The 13,769-nt window shown below is 36.0% G+C and overlaps 1 protein-coding gene across 1 annotated transcript in view; it reads left to right on the top strand.

Moving 5' to 3' along the window:
• The first annotated feature begins 12,696 nt into the window (after positions 1-12,696).
• LOC111051138 (anoctamin-5) overlaps positions 12,697-13,769 on the top strand; it is a 52,537-nt gene continuing 51,464 nt past the window's right edge. The window contains 1 exon segment of the mRNA XM_039442319.1: positions 12,697-13,022. The gene's annotated coding sequence lies outside the window, so the exon portion shown is untranslated.

Below are 13,769 nucleotides of genomic sequence, written 5' to 3'. Positions count from 1 at the left end.
ACTACTGAGGCTAGTCGCACATTGAGACGCGACGCAACGTGATAAAATTCTGCTAGATGAGTTAGGCTCAACTCAAGTCGAGAAGAGACTCGACTCTATTCGAGAGCATGTGTTTCCAAATGGTGACACTCAGACTAGTCGATTCTAGTGTCCGCGACGTCACCATTTGAAAACACATGCTCTCGACTAGAGTCGAGTCTCTTCTCTACCTGAGTCGCGTAAGTGTTAGTTGAGTCTTAAAATTATATTATAATGTTCACATTGAGACGAAGCTAGTACTTGTAAGATTTAAACATTATAATATGATAATGTCACGGCACGACAAGTCACGACGCGTCTCAATATGCGACTAGCCTTACCACCAAACAAATCAGTACACTCTTGTTATGATGTTAATTTAGTAAAAAATGAATGAATTGATAATGAAAATCTAGATTGAAAAGATTATCAAGTTGCATTTTACATTCTGAAACACACACACAGCAAATATTGATTTACATAACTGAACTCACAAGTTGAAGAAGAACTAGCAACTAGGCAACCCATTTCAATTTATGGAGAAAGATCATCGACATTCTACACATGGAAATAAATTGAAAGTTGCATTTGTTCAAATGCTAATATTAATGAATAATTATTATTGAACGAAAATCCAATTAAATGCTGTAAATAATAATAATATATTTATTACCATTTGGTTTACAATAAACATTGGTCATCGTCACAAGTATACAAAATAATTAACAATACAAAAGTCTACACAGCTAAAACACAATTACATCTAAAATTTACTTATTAAACAAGATTACAAACTAAGTATACACAGCCTAAACATACACAATAGTAACAGATTTACATAGACTGTGAAATTTTATAAAATTCAGGTACCTTGTAAAGTCCACCTCTTATTAGGCCTTTCCTAACTCTATCTTTATATTGGGTGGCATCTAGGTCTCTTACCAATGACGGAAGGGCATTATAAAATCTGAGAGATTGGGCCCTGAAGCTTCTCAATGATGCGCTGGAAGAGCACCATTCGACACCTATATTACTTGCCCTTCTTGTATTGTATGTATGCCTATCAGAGTTGAGGCTAAATTTATCCAGGTTCTTTTTGACATAACACAGACATTCCAGGACATACATAGAAGGAAGAGTCAGAATTCTATTCTCAATAAACAATGGTCTACAATGACTACGTGGCTCTTCATTGTTACACAAATCACCCCGAAGACTTCTGCTACTGCAAATATTGACAACAGGGTAAACAGCTAGATGGAAATTCAACCCCGGGTTGGGTTCGATTCCCTGGCTGACAAATGATTTTTGATTAGTAGCACTCATCAAATTTCCATCTAGACCGGGGATACCTACCCTGTTGTCAATAATATCTAATATCTACCCTGTTGTCAATATTTGCAGAAGCAGAAGTCTTCGGGGTGATTTACAGCATTTAATAGGATTTTCATTTAATAATATTATTACGACATTCAATAAAAATTCAACTTACACTTTCGAGGGAAGCTCGGTTCCCCCGTTATTTATCGATTGCATGTAATAAATTATCAACTCAATGCTACATGAACTATTTCTCTTATGCTTCCGCTGCTTTCAAATACAACAGCAAACAGAATATCAGAGGCATTTTGAGCGGGGGGGGCTTAATAATAAATGAAACAAATAGATAACCTTACATTGCTCCTCAACTCCTGAGCTATAGCTGGAGCGATGGTCGTTCTTCCCGGTCCCGGTGGGCCCACCATTAGAATTGCTCTACCCGGCATTTTCTTACACTATAACATGTTGACAACAATGCATGCTATCTGTCAAACACAAAACAAGTCACAACTTAAATTCAAATATCTTCATTGACAGACAATTACTTTACAATTTTAGTCAAGTCAAAATACAAAGCATTATAGTCAACATTAATTATCAACAATCACAAATAACATATCACAATACAATATCAACAATTCAAGTCTAAACTACAATTATTGAAAATTAATTCTAAACTTTAACTATTCTAAATTCAAAACAACTCAAACAAGCTTTTCAGTTGAGCAGAGCAAATCAAACATTTATCTTACAAATAATTATTATCAAACGAAAATCCCAATTAAATTATGTAAATCACCCCGAAGATTTCTGCTACTGCAAATATTGACAACAGGGTAAACTACTAGATAGAGATTCGATGAGCGCTACTATACAAAAATTATTTGTCAGTCCGGGAATCGAACCCAGTACCTCCTAACTGCCAGGTTGGCAAATAATTTTTGTATAGTAGCACTCATCGAATTTCCATCTAGCTGTTTATCCTGTTGCCAATATTTGCAGTAGCAGAAGTCTTCGGGGTGATTTACAGAATTTAATAGGGATTTTCGTTTAATAATAATTATTTATTAATTGACATTTGAACAAATGCAACTTCCAATTCATTTCCATCTATTTATCTAACAGTTTCATAGCCTAAGTAAGGTTAATATTGTTCAAGTTTACTTGAGTCAAGTTTTTTTTTATCATTTGAGTTGAATGGGCGATTTAGGAGAAAAAACATTTCAACTTTCCGCCATGCTAATCCTTCAGATAATCCTTCGAAATCGACAAGAATGTAGCCTAATAGGACATTGTTGAACGCGTTTTGATTTAGAGTGTTCATTTCAATTATTTATTTTTACAAAGCTTACCACGAGACCAAGAGTCTTAAGCGTAGTAACAAAAGGTAGAACCATAAGTAAAGATACCGTTAAAGTTTCATTTCTAGGTACCTATTGTTTTAATCAATTTATGCTTACGAGTACAGAAGGTGAGGCAAAACCACCGGCAAAAGGAAGATTCCTTGTGCGCCAGTGTGAGTCGTAAAATCAGCTTAATCAGGGTAATATTTAAACTTGAATTTAGCGTATGTAGTGTTCAAAAACATGTGATTTATATTGTATCTTTTCTGTATAGGGCTACTTGTAATATAAATAGAAATAAAAATAAAAATCGCAGAACCCTTTTTTGAATTATTTTATCACAACATGTTTCAACATTGATGCCATTTTCAAGTAATTTGTGTTTTCAATTATTTATGTAATTTATAATATGAAATTGATTATTATATAGCCTAAAAGTCAACAATTGGAACTATTTGTTTTTGGTAGAACGTACCTATATTGGCCTAGTCATCGCCTTGTGATAGGCCTTGTCATGGCCTATCATTCGCTATTTCACAGCCATATCATCTATGGCCTGCTCCTGTGGGGTCATGCACCAGCTGTCCACGATGTGCTGCTACTGCAAAAGAAGACTGAGGTTAGTGACATTTTCCAGCTTCAGGGATCACTGCAGGCCACTATTTAGGGATCTGGGGATACTCATGGTGTACAGTCTCAATGTGTTGTGCTCGCAGATGTATATCAAGAGGAATCTGGAGTAAGTACAAAAAAGGTGTGATATACACAGCCACAATACCAAACATGCCACTAGACTGGATGTGCCCTGGAGCCGATTGGTAGGAAACTACAATAGCTTTCGTTTAATAATAATTATTAATTAGCATTTGAACAAAGGCAACTCCCAATTCATTTCCATCTACAATAGCTTGAGTTGACAGGCAATAAGATTTTTCAACAGCCTTCCTAGACAAATTAAGGAAACACGGGACTCTTGATTCCATACCACAGTGAAAAATAAACTCTTGGAAAAGCCACTCAACTCACTGCAGGATTTTTACGATTTAAACCTCTTTTAAGAAGACAAGCACCTCCGCAGCTTGAATGACCATGTATTTTATTTTACTGTGATCAGAGAATTCCGACACTGCCTATCTGGAAACCCCAGTTCTTGGCAACGACCTCAAGTATTAAGTATAAAGCCGGTTATGTACTGTACCTAGTCCTTGGCAACGACCACAAGTATTAAGTACAAATAATAATTATTAAAGCCGGGTGTTAATTATTTTATTTATTAATTATTAAGTATAAAGCCGGAGGTTATGTACTGTACCAAGTTCAACTACTAACAGTTCTTCTCAAATCGAAAGTTCCGCAGCGCCATGTTAATTATGTTTCTTTAATAATTCACACAATATAATTTTTGAGAGTATTTATTAATATTAGAATAATTACATTTCTAATAATAATAACTTGATGAGGTAATACGGTACACATTTCCCAGTTCCATGACTTCCATCTCGGTTCCAACACAGTTACGTTGGCTAGCCAATGTTCCCATCCTACCAATGTGCTTTTAAAATCATCATCATGATTTATTTTGAGATGGGAATTAATTAAAATTATTAAATAACATACACTGATAGATTGATTCTTACCTCAGTCCTCAGTTGTTGCTTTTTCTTGACAAAATGACCAAACACGCCGGAGCCATTTGAATAACAATTCCATTTCAATCACAAGACCTAATCCTATTATATTGGATGATATTCTCTAAGTTTTGACAGTACATTTCATCTCTCCAATCGATTTTTTTTTCAATTGATCTAATTCATAACATTAAATAATCAAGAAACTGCAAAAATTTAATTTATAGAACCATGTTACATGCCGATGACCGACGAAACGAAACGTTAACGAACGAACAACAACAGGAGTTACCAACCTTACCTTACCATGACACTGATTACTCAAAGCTAAAACTCATTTGAACGGAGAGTTATTTTTATTAATTTGAATTTGCTTCAGGTTGTGATAGAAAAAAAATTAATAACTATGTAATAACATATATAAGATTCTACTTACAAAAAAACTAATTTTGGCATCACTTTGAGCTCTCAGCCATCACAGAAAAGTTATTTGATTACTTCTACGTCATAAAGTTTGATCGTTTTTGGTGTTCCTGAAAATATTTCTACAAATTGTGAGGTCCACGTTATAATGGTAGAGTTTGATTAGCAATGGTATTGCTATCCTTGTCTATCAATGTATCCTTGTCTATCCTGTTCAATGTAAGTGAGAATGACGTTATAAGGGCTGTGACCGCATTATCAAATTCCAAAAGTACTGATGTTTATGGTGTCTCCAATTCTTTTCTCAAAAAAGTAATTCATTCAATTGTTGAACCACTTACAACATTATTTAACCAATGTTTAAATGAAGGTCAATACCCAGATTGTCTAAAAATATCAAAAACAATTCCAGTACACAAAAAAGGTGATAAATTCTCAGTTGAGAACTTTAGACCTATCAGTAAAGTTCCTATATTTTCAAAACTTTTCGAGTGCATTTTGTTTCTTCAGCTGGCTGTCTATTTTGAGTCTAATAACTTGTTGTCTCATAGTCAATATGGATTTCGAAGAGGAAGATCAACAGCTATGGCTATTGAAGAAATTGTGAAGTGTATATTGTCATCTTTTGAGAATAAGGAATACATCCAGTTAACACTGTGTGATCTTACAAAGGCGTTTGACTGTGTATCATATTGTGTCTTGCTAGCCAAACTCAAGAGATATGGAATTAAGGATGAATCGCTGAAGCTGCTGGAATCTTATCTCAGAGGGAGACAACAGTATGTAAGCTGCAACAACAAAACATCCAGCACCAGAGCGGTTGAGTTTGGTGTACCCCAAGGACTGTCTTAGGACCATTTCTGGTCCTGTGCATGATAAATGACCTGTCTGCAAATGTTCCTTGTCGAACCGTACTCTACCAGATGACACAACTCTTGTCTCAAGCCATGAAGATCTTCACATGCTGCAGCAGATTGAGGCTGAAGCTTTCAGTATGGCGGCTGATTGGTTTGCTGCTGATGAATGCTGAAAAACTCAAAGGATTGTCTGTGGTCTTAGAGGTGGTATTAGAAATGATGCATCTGCAGTGAAGCTTCTTGGCATTTATTTGGACTCCAAATTAGATCGGCAGGTGCATGTGAGTAATGTCTGTACTAAGCTGTCTAGAGTGATTTATGCTCTAAGAAGATTAAGAAATACGATTTCATTGGATAAACTTAGAACTGTTTATTTGGCCTTGTTCCAATGTCATATAGAATATTGCTTAAAATTATGGGGACATGCTCCCTCAGTAAATGACATACTCTTGTGCCAAAAGCGAGCCATAAGAGCTATGCTAGGTAAGCCTCCCAGGGAAACATGTCGTCCTTTATTTGTTGAGTTGAAGCTGTTAACTGTGCATAGTCTTTATATTTTTTCAGCTTTAATAAATGTCAAGAGAAGTCTGTTACAACATAATGAAAGAGGTTCACTTTACAGGTTTAATGTTGGAACCAGTCATGATATTAATGTTCCTAGATGCAGACTTAGAAAGACTCAGGACCACTGGCTTTCTTGTGGTATAAAATTTTTCAACAAACTACCTCTTGATTTGCGAGATGCTCCATTAAATGTGTTCAAGATCAAATTGCATCAGTGGTTTGAAAGAAACCCATTTTATTCAATAAATGAATTTTTATCTGGAGGCTGTGATATTGATAATAATAATAATAATAATGAGTTTCTGTTCATGGCGTGGTCATAAGTATGGCCACAAGTGAACAAGTCAAGAACATAAAAAACTGTCATAAGACAGGTCAAGAACAAAAAATACACATCAAACACAAAAAGCAGCAAGCAGAAGAGGCAGCAAAACTAATGCAAGAAGTATCTACTTACTGTATCAGGATCACAATCATAGAACTCCCTCATAGAATAGAAGAGGCTCTCCTGAAGGAAAGCCCTCAGTCTCCTTTTCAAGACTGTCTCTGGCAGAGTCCTGGCTGAAACTGGCAGCTTGTTCAAAATTTTAGCTGGCTGGTAGATGAGGCTGCTCTGGGTCCTCCCCAATCTACAATATGACAGGTCCAGCCTCAGCCTGCCTCTGGTGCCATAATCATGCACATCACCCCTGGTAGGCAAAGTACGGACACTGTGGAATGCCTTTATAGCTGACCTGTAAATGTAAAAATTGAATACAGTGAGAATCTTTTCACTCATAAAAAGAGGCTTACAATGCACTAAAAATTCTGCCCCACAAAGAATCCGGATGGCGTCTTCTGCACCAGCAGTACATCTTTTACCTCAGAGGCACCACCCCACAAGGTGATGCCATAGGCCATCACACTCTGAAAGAAGGCAAAGTAACACATGCGGAAATGGGCCTCTGGTACACATCTTCTCAGGCTCCTGAGCAAAAACAGCACCCTGCTCAACCTGCCACAGACTACCTGAATGTGCCCGCCCCAGGAAAGCTTACGGTCCAGAGTGAAGCCAAGGAGCTTCACAGGAGGGAAATCATAATGTACTCCATTCCTGAGGCCAAACACAATTCTCTGGGTCTTCTCACTATTGAGAAGGAAGAGATCTGCCCGAAACCAGTCCGCAACAGCCCTCTCAGAAGCACACATCTTTCTGCCCAGGTCAGTCATGTCACCACTGATATCCAGCATTGAGGTGTCATCAGCATAACACACCACAGTCCTGTCTCTGAAAAGGGCAACATCATTAATCATGATGAGAAACAGGAGAGGCCCCAGTACAGAGCCCTGGGGGACCCCACAGCTCACTGATCTGACTTGAGACCTCACACCATTCGCTAGCACTATCTGCTCACATCCTTCCAGGTAGGAACGGAGAAGCATCTGAGGGCTGTCACCAATTCCATAGGAAGCGAGCTTGGCCAAAAGAGTAGCATGGTCCAGGGTGTCAAATGCCTTGCTAAGGTCACACAGTGTGAGCCCAGCAAGGCCTCCCTTCTCAAAACTTGCATGGACCTTGAGAACAATATGTTCAACAGCCTTCACTGTCGACTTCCCCACTCTGAAGCCAAACTGTGTACTTGCAAACAGATTATTCAACTCACAAAATTCATAGAGTTGCCCAGCTATCACCATTTCAAATATTTTGGACAAAATAGGCAAAATTGAAATGGGCCTATAATTATTGGGGTCACCCCTATCACCCTTCTTGAACACACACCTTTGTCAATTTAAGCTGGTCTGGAAATATAGATTGAGACTGACATATGTTTATACAATATGTGAGTGGGACAATTATAAGCTCAATTATACTTTTCAAGAAGCCACTAGACATAAAATAAAAGTCCTTGCTGGTTGAGGTCTTCATACTGCTTGAGATCCTGAGGATGTTCTCACAAGTCACTCCATGCCAAGCGAAGGCTGCCGCTGGTGGTCGCCTGATGTCTTCCAGCAGCTCCAGTGGTGTTTTTGATGCCTCTGGTGATGCCGCAATCTGCTCTCGAATCTGCTGGATGGAGTCCACCCAGTGATTGTTCAGCTCCTCCGATGATAGTGGAACACGTGCAGGAGCAGATGATCTTGTTTCACTCCGAATCACCTTCCATGCTGCCAAACACTTGTTTGGTGCCCCACTGATAATGCCAGCATTGTATGCAAGCTGTGCCCTTGCAACCTCATGACGGTAATAATCTCTCAGTCTCAAGTAAGCTGCCTTTGAGTCACCAGAACCATCTTGCCGAAATCTTCCATAAGCTATTAAAACCAGGTCCCTCAGATTTAGCAAGTCATGGCTAATCCAGGGTGATGAATGACTCTTCACAGTGTGTTTCAGAGTCCTTAGTGGGAATGCTTTGTTAAATTCAAACAGGAGATTGTTGAAGAAAGCTGAGAACACAAGCCGGGCATCGCGATGATGGAGCAGGAAGATCCAGTTCACATGAACAATAGCGCAGCAAAACCTCTCAAGAGCACTCCTCGAAATTACCCTGGTCACAGACTGTTCAAGTGGTAACTGTCCACTTTGCAGGAGCCCACCAGTGGAGGGGGGGGACCACTCTACATCTTATGGCCTCATGATCACTGAGTGAATAGTGTATGACATCAGACCAAACATCAACATTCAGCCTCATACTTGTTGCAACATTATCTAGGCAAGCTTCCAGTCTTGTAGGTTGATCAACTGTCAAATACAAATTTCGGGACTTCAACAGGTTAACAAAGATCTTAGTTTTGTTATCATCAACAAGTACATTAATGTTGAAATCTCCACCCAACACACATGCAAAGCCTGGGTGCAGGGATTCAAGGCGGTCAGCAAAGCCTCAAGCACCTGGAAGAAACTGTCCAATTCACTATTAGGAGGTCGATATACCACAATAATGAAAACCTGTTCATGTAGCAATGCAATGCATGCAAACTCATGCTTACCCTCTAAGCAAAAACTGTCAACATCTATAAAGCTAGCTTTTACTTTGTCATTAACAAAGATTGCCACACAACCATTACGGTGCTCTTTACGTGAAAATTCAGCCACAAGTTCAAAACCTTTTATTCTTATTTGTTGCAGATTATTTATATTTTATGCTGTGTTTCTGTGATTTAACCTGCCTGACTGTGATTGATTCTTGTTTAATCTCCGTTTGACTTGACTGTGATATAAATGTTATTATTTGGTATTGTTTTGATCATTATTAGATAGGTTGTTCTTTTTTCTGTTATAATTAATTTAATTATGATCTGGACTGACTCAGCAGTGAAACGGATAAGCTGTGATAAGATTTTTATATTGAATGGACTATTGACATGGCGGAACTTATATTTATATTGTGTTAACTATAAATTACTGTATGACGAAACTCTATGTTTGTAAAAGCTCTTGAGTTAATAAAATATTATTATTATCATTCAACAAAGCGAATAGCACTATCTCTTTCTCGCTTTACTCTGTTGCCAGATCGTCTTTTAACAATGTAGAATTATTAATTCATGAGCAAAATATTTCATCTTATTATGAAAATTCATCATGAAATTATTGAAAAATTTAATTTCTTCCTTAATGAAATATAATTGATTATTTTAAATGAGAAAAAACAGATAATATTACATTAATAAATGTGTATCAGCTACCGTCTATAGAATGTATTGACAAGACGTTATGGCAACGTTGTTCTCCTACCTCTCTCCACTGCAATTAACGTAGACCTTACTGTAGAATAATTATTATAGATCATTCCCACAGTCTGTCTCTTCATATCCACCCGAGGGAAGCATACGCTTTTCATGGAAAACCGCTTAAAAAAGGTTTTAATAAGGTCAGGATAGGTTGAGTTTCAGAGGTTCGATTCGAAAGGTTGGGTTAGAAATGAAATATTGATATTTCATTTTGTAGTGAATTTAATCCTAACAAGCAATCGAACAAAAATATTGTCAATTATTCACACTTTCTTGGTTAGCAACTGGTTATCAACTACTCTCAACTCAAGCAAATTAAAATAATAATTCACAATTTCGATTTATTCAGACATCATAGGCTGTTAATAAGTCTTTATAAAGAAATATTCTCTACTAATCTTGTTAACCTCCATGGAAATCAAGCAATATCATTGCCATGAGCATTGAAAAATGGGACTCCCTTCCTACCATCAAGGGATCGAATCACAGAGATCAAAATAATATCTGGAGTAACTATTGAGAGAGTAATGTTTCATCTAACTTGACGATAATGAGGTCCACACTATAATGACAGTATTTGATAAATTGGTGTTGCTACCCATGTTAATCACGCAGCAGAGAAAATAGTGCTATCCTTTTGTAGCTGTGCAAAGTTGCGGAATCGTTTTTCAATAATGTGCAATAATTATTATAATTAATTTAAAAAATATTTTATAAATGAAATATTGATATTTCATTTTGTAGTGAATTTAATCCTAACAAGCAATCGAACAAAAATATTGTCAATTATTCACACTTTCTTGGTTAGCAACTGGTTATCAACTACTCTCAACTCAAGCAAATTAAAATAATAATTCACAATTTCGATTTGTTCAGACATCATAGGCTGTTAATAAGTCTTTAAAAGAAATATTCTCTACTAATGAAAATATTTTATGAGAAAAGAATAGAATATGAGAAAATATTTTATCTCACATATTCATTCATCTTATTTATTTGAACAAAAAACAAGTTAGTCACTACAATATACATTATAACAATAATTTTTTTTTTAATGTTATCTAGTGCAGCAGGACATCTTTTGAAATTGTCCCAGTATACTGCACATGTCAGGTATGGTACTCGGCTGAAGTTCAGTCATGACTCTCTCGCGGGGGGTGGGGCATTAAGCATCCTTGTAAAATCAATTTGTGATACAAAAGCTGATGGTGACAAAATGTTGGCCGTCTGTCTCAGCAGTCCGTTCATCAATGTACAGGAGAGATGTCACTTTTGATACAAATGGCTTTATGACGGTTGAATAGGATATTAATATGCTACTATCATTATTTTCAATCATTGTTCTTATACATATAAAGGTTGTTTAGAATAGGCCTACTTACACCATTCATACTTAGAACTGAGGCGTTCCTTGGAATCATTACTTTATTTTATTATTATCCTTGTTCTCGTTATTTGGATTGAAAACTCCATAAAGCAAAAACCTAATACTGCAATATTTTCAAATCAAATTTGTGAATGTGAATATATTATAATGATGCATTAAAATATCTGTTCTCAAAAATATCCTTACTTTGTCACATTTTTAATATTTAATGCTTATTTGAATACATTATTGTGATGTACACATTTAGACATATCTGTATATTATATCTGAAAACTCTATTTCTACATTAAAATGAATAATCTACGGTACCTATTATTTTATAATTGAACCTCTAATCAGTGTTCATATAAAGAGTTTTATATCAAATCTAAATGTGTAAACTCGTGTACTCCAATTATACTCCTCCAACCAGTCTTCATAAAAGTATATAATGAAAGTGATAAAACTGTACATCTCTATCTCAAATTAATTTTGTATCATAATCCACCAATAATCAGTCTTCATAGGAAGTATAGTACCGATTCTGAAATAGTAAATTCTCAAAAATTTTCACTAAACTGGATTTATAATATCAATAGTAGGCTACATGGCTAATGGGCGAGTGAAGCGATCGTGTCATATGTACAATAAAGTTTTGATCCTCATGATTGTGGAGCAAGAAGAGTGAGCCTTATGTTCACTTGTGACCCTTTCTTTCTTATCCTAATTTTGTATCAAATAATCATCACAATCCAGATCCACCCACCACCGGAAGCTTGCCTGTGATGGTGCAGGGAGCAGAGCCACTGCCAGGACGCAGAGCGCGAGGCAGTAAATTCCTACATTCCCAGAAATCCAAATCGGAATCTATTTATAATATTGTGTGCATTCAAGTTATTAGGCGAATTTCTATTAATATGCAGAAATTTTCAATGATTAGTTGATTACTTAGTAACTTTCTGACAGATGTGGCTAGTATTGAGAAGTTGGTTGAAGATGAGGTTAGGTTAGGGCATGGCATAGAAAAATAGCAACCTCAATCTACAAAAAGATTTTACACTCTTTGGTAAGGGGTCAAGTTTTTTTGCTATCAAATGGCAATATGCTACCATAGTATTATTCAAAGTAATTATTTGATTATTTTAGAATTTTGCCATTGTATAGTGAGGTCCACGTTATTATGACAGTATTTGATCAAATTTGGTTTTGCTATCCTTGTCTATCATTCGACAAAGCAGGTGGTACTATCCTTTTCTAGGTCCACAACGATGCCAATTATGTTTTCGACAGTGTAGAAATATAATATTCATTAATGAAGAGAATCGGCATCGCTATTCTTCTATCTTTCACCCTTGCCATTATAACGTGGACCTCACTATAGTTGACAAAACACCCACTGGCGCGCTGTAGGTAGACACGCATTTGGATTTTTAGCATTTCGCCTACTTTCATTTCAATTTCATGTTCAATTGTTGACAGATAACAATTTTTAGGTTATGTCATTTTGGCATTGCCCGTCCCCGATTTCACTTTTCAATATTTTTTCATGGATTTGATGCTTATGTATGTAATTAGCTTCAATTCAATTCATAATTCTGAAAAAAATCATGTTAAAATAGCTGAAGCATCTTAATGATAAGTGTTCATTTGTTCATTAACAGTTCATAAACATTCAACAGAATGATGTGAACTTGAGTCAACAAGTGTTTTTGGAAATCGCAAATAAACTCATGAACTCACTGATTATTGTGAATATTTCTTGAATTCTCTGATCAGTAGAAGATCAAATATTGTAAGTAGGAAAACAACCAGTATTATTAGTAAATTGAAGATTATGTATTTGTATCTATTATGCTTGTTTATTGGAGAAGTCATATTAGAGGTTATTTATAGATATTGTATCATTCCGTACAATGCTCTGGAGATATTACCTTGTAATAATTTTGATTATTAGCTCATCAGATGTGGCCTCGAAGATTCTATTTGATGATTCATTCATGAAGACTATAATACCGCATAAAGCAGAATTATTTGTATTTCTCATTGCATAGCCTTCAACTTCTGCTGGCATTGAATCGAACTAAAAGTTTTCTTGTTCTCATTAATATTCCACTTATGATGATCATGAACTAATATTTGAAATTTTGTGAAAGATCTAGTGGCTTCTTTAAAAAAATTCAGTTTTCAGGTAAGCTGATAAAACGGTAATTATTTAGATTGGACACATCAGGTATTTTCACTTTTTTGAATTTATACCATTTTCCACTTTTTTTTTTAAAACAATTTAAAAAAATATTCTGTGACAACTGTCAATTCACTATTTAACACTCAAAAATCCAATGCAAAACTAATCTCACCAAACCCATCCCAAACAAACCTTACTATAGTGAGGTCCACGTTATAATGGCAGTGGATGAAGATAGAACAACCGCGTTGCCTGTTCTCTGTCTTTATTAATTATATTTCTACATTGTTAAAAACAGATTTGGAATCGTTGCGGAGCTAGAAAATGATAGTACTACCTGCTTTGTCGAATGAT

This window comes from Nilaparvata lugens, chromosome X, assembly GCF_014356525.2.
Source record: "Nilaparvata lugens isolate BPH chromosome X, ASM1435652v1, whole genome shotgun sequence".
Classification (NCBI taxonomy): domain Eukaryota; kingdom Metazoa; phylum Arthropoda; class Insecta; order Hemiptera; family Delphacidae; genus Nilaparvata; species Nilaparvata lugens.
The sequence above is the reverse complement of the archived record's forward strand: the minus strand, read 5'-3'. Positions and strand labels throughout refer to the sequence as shown.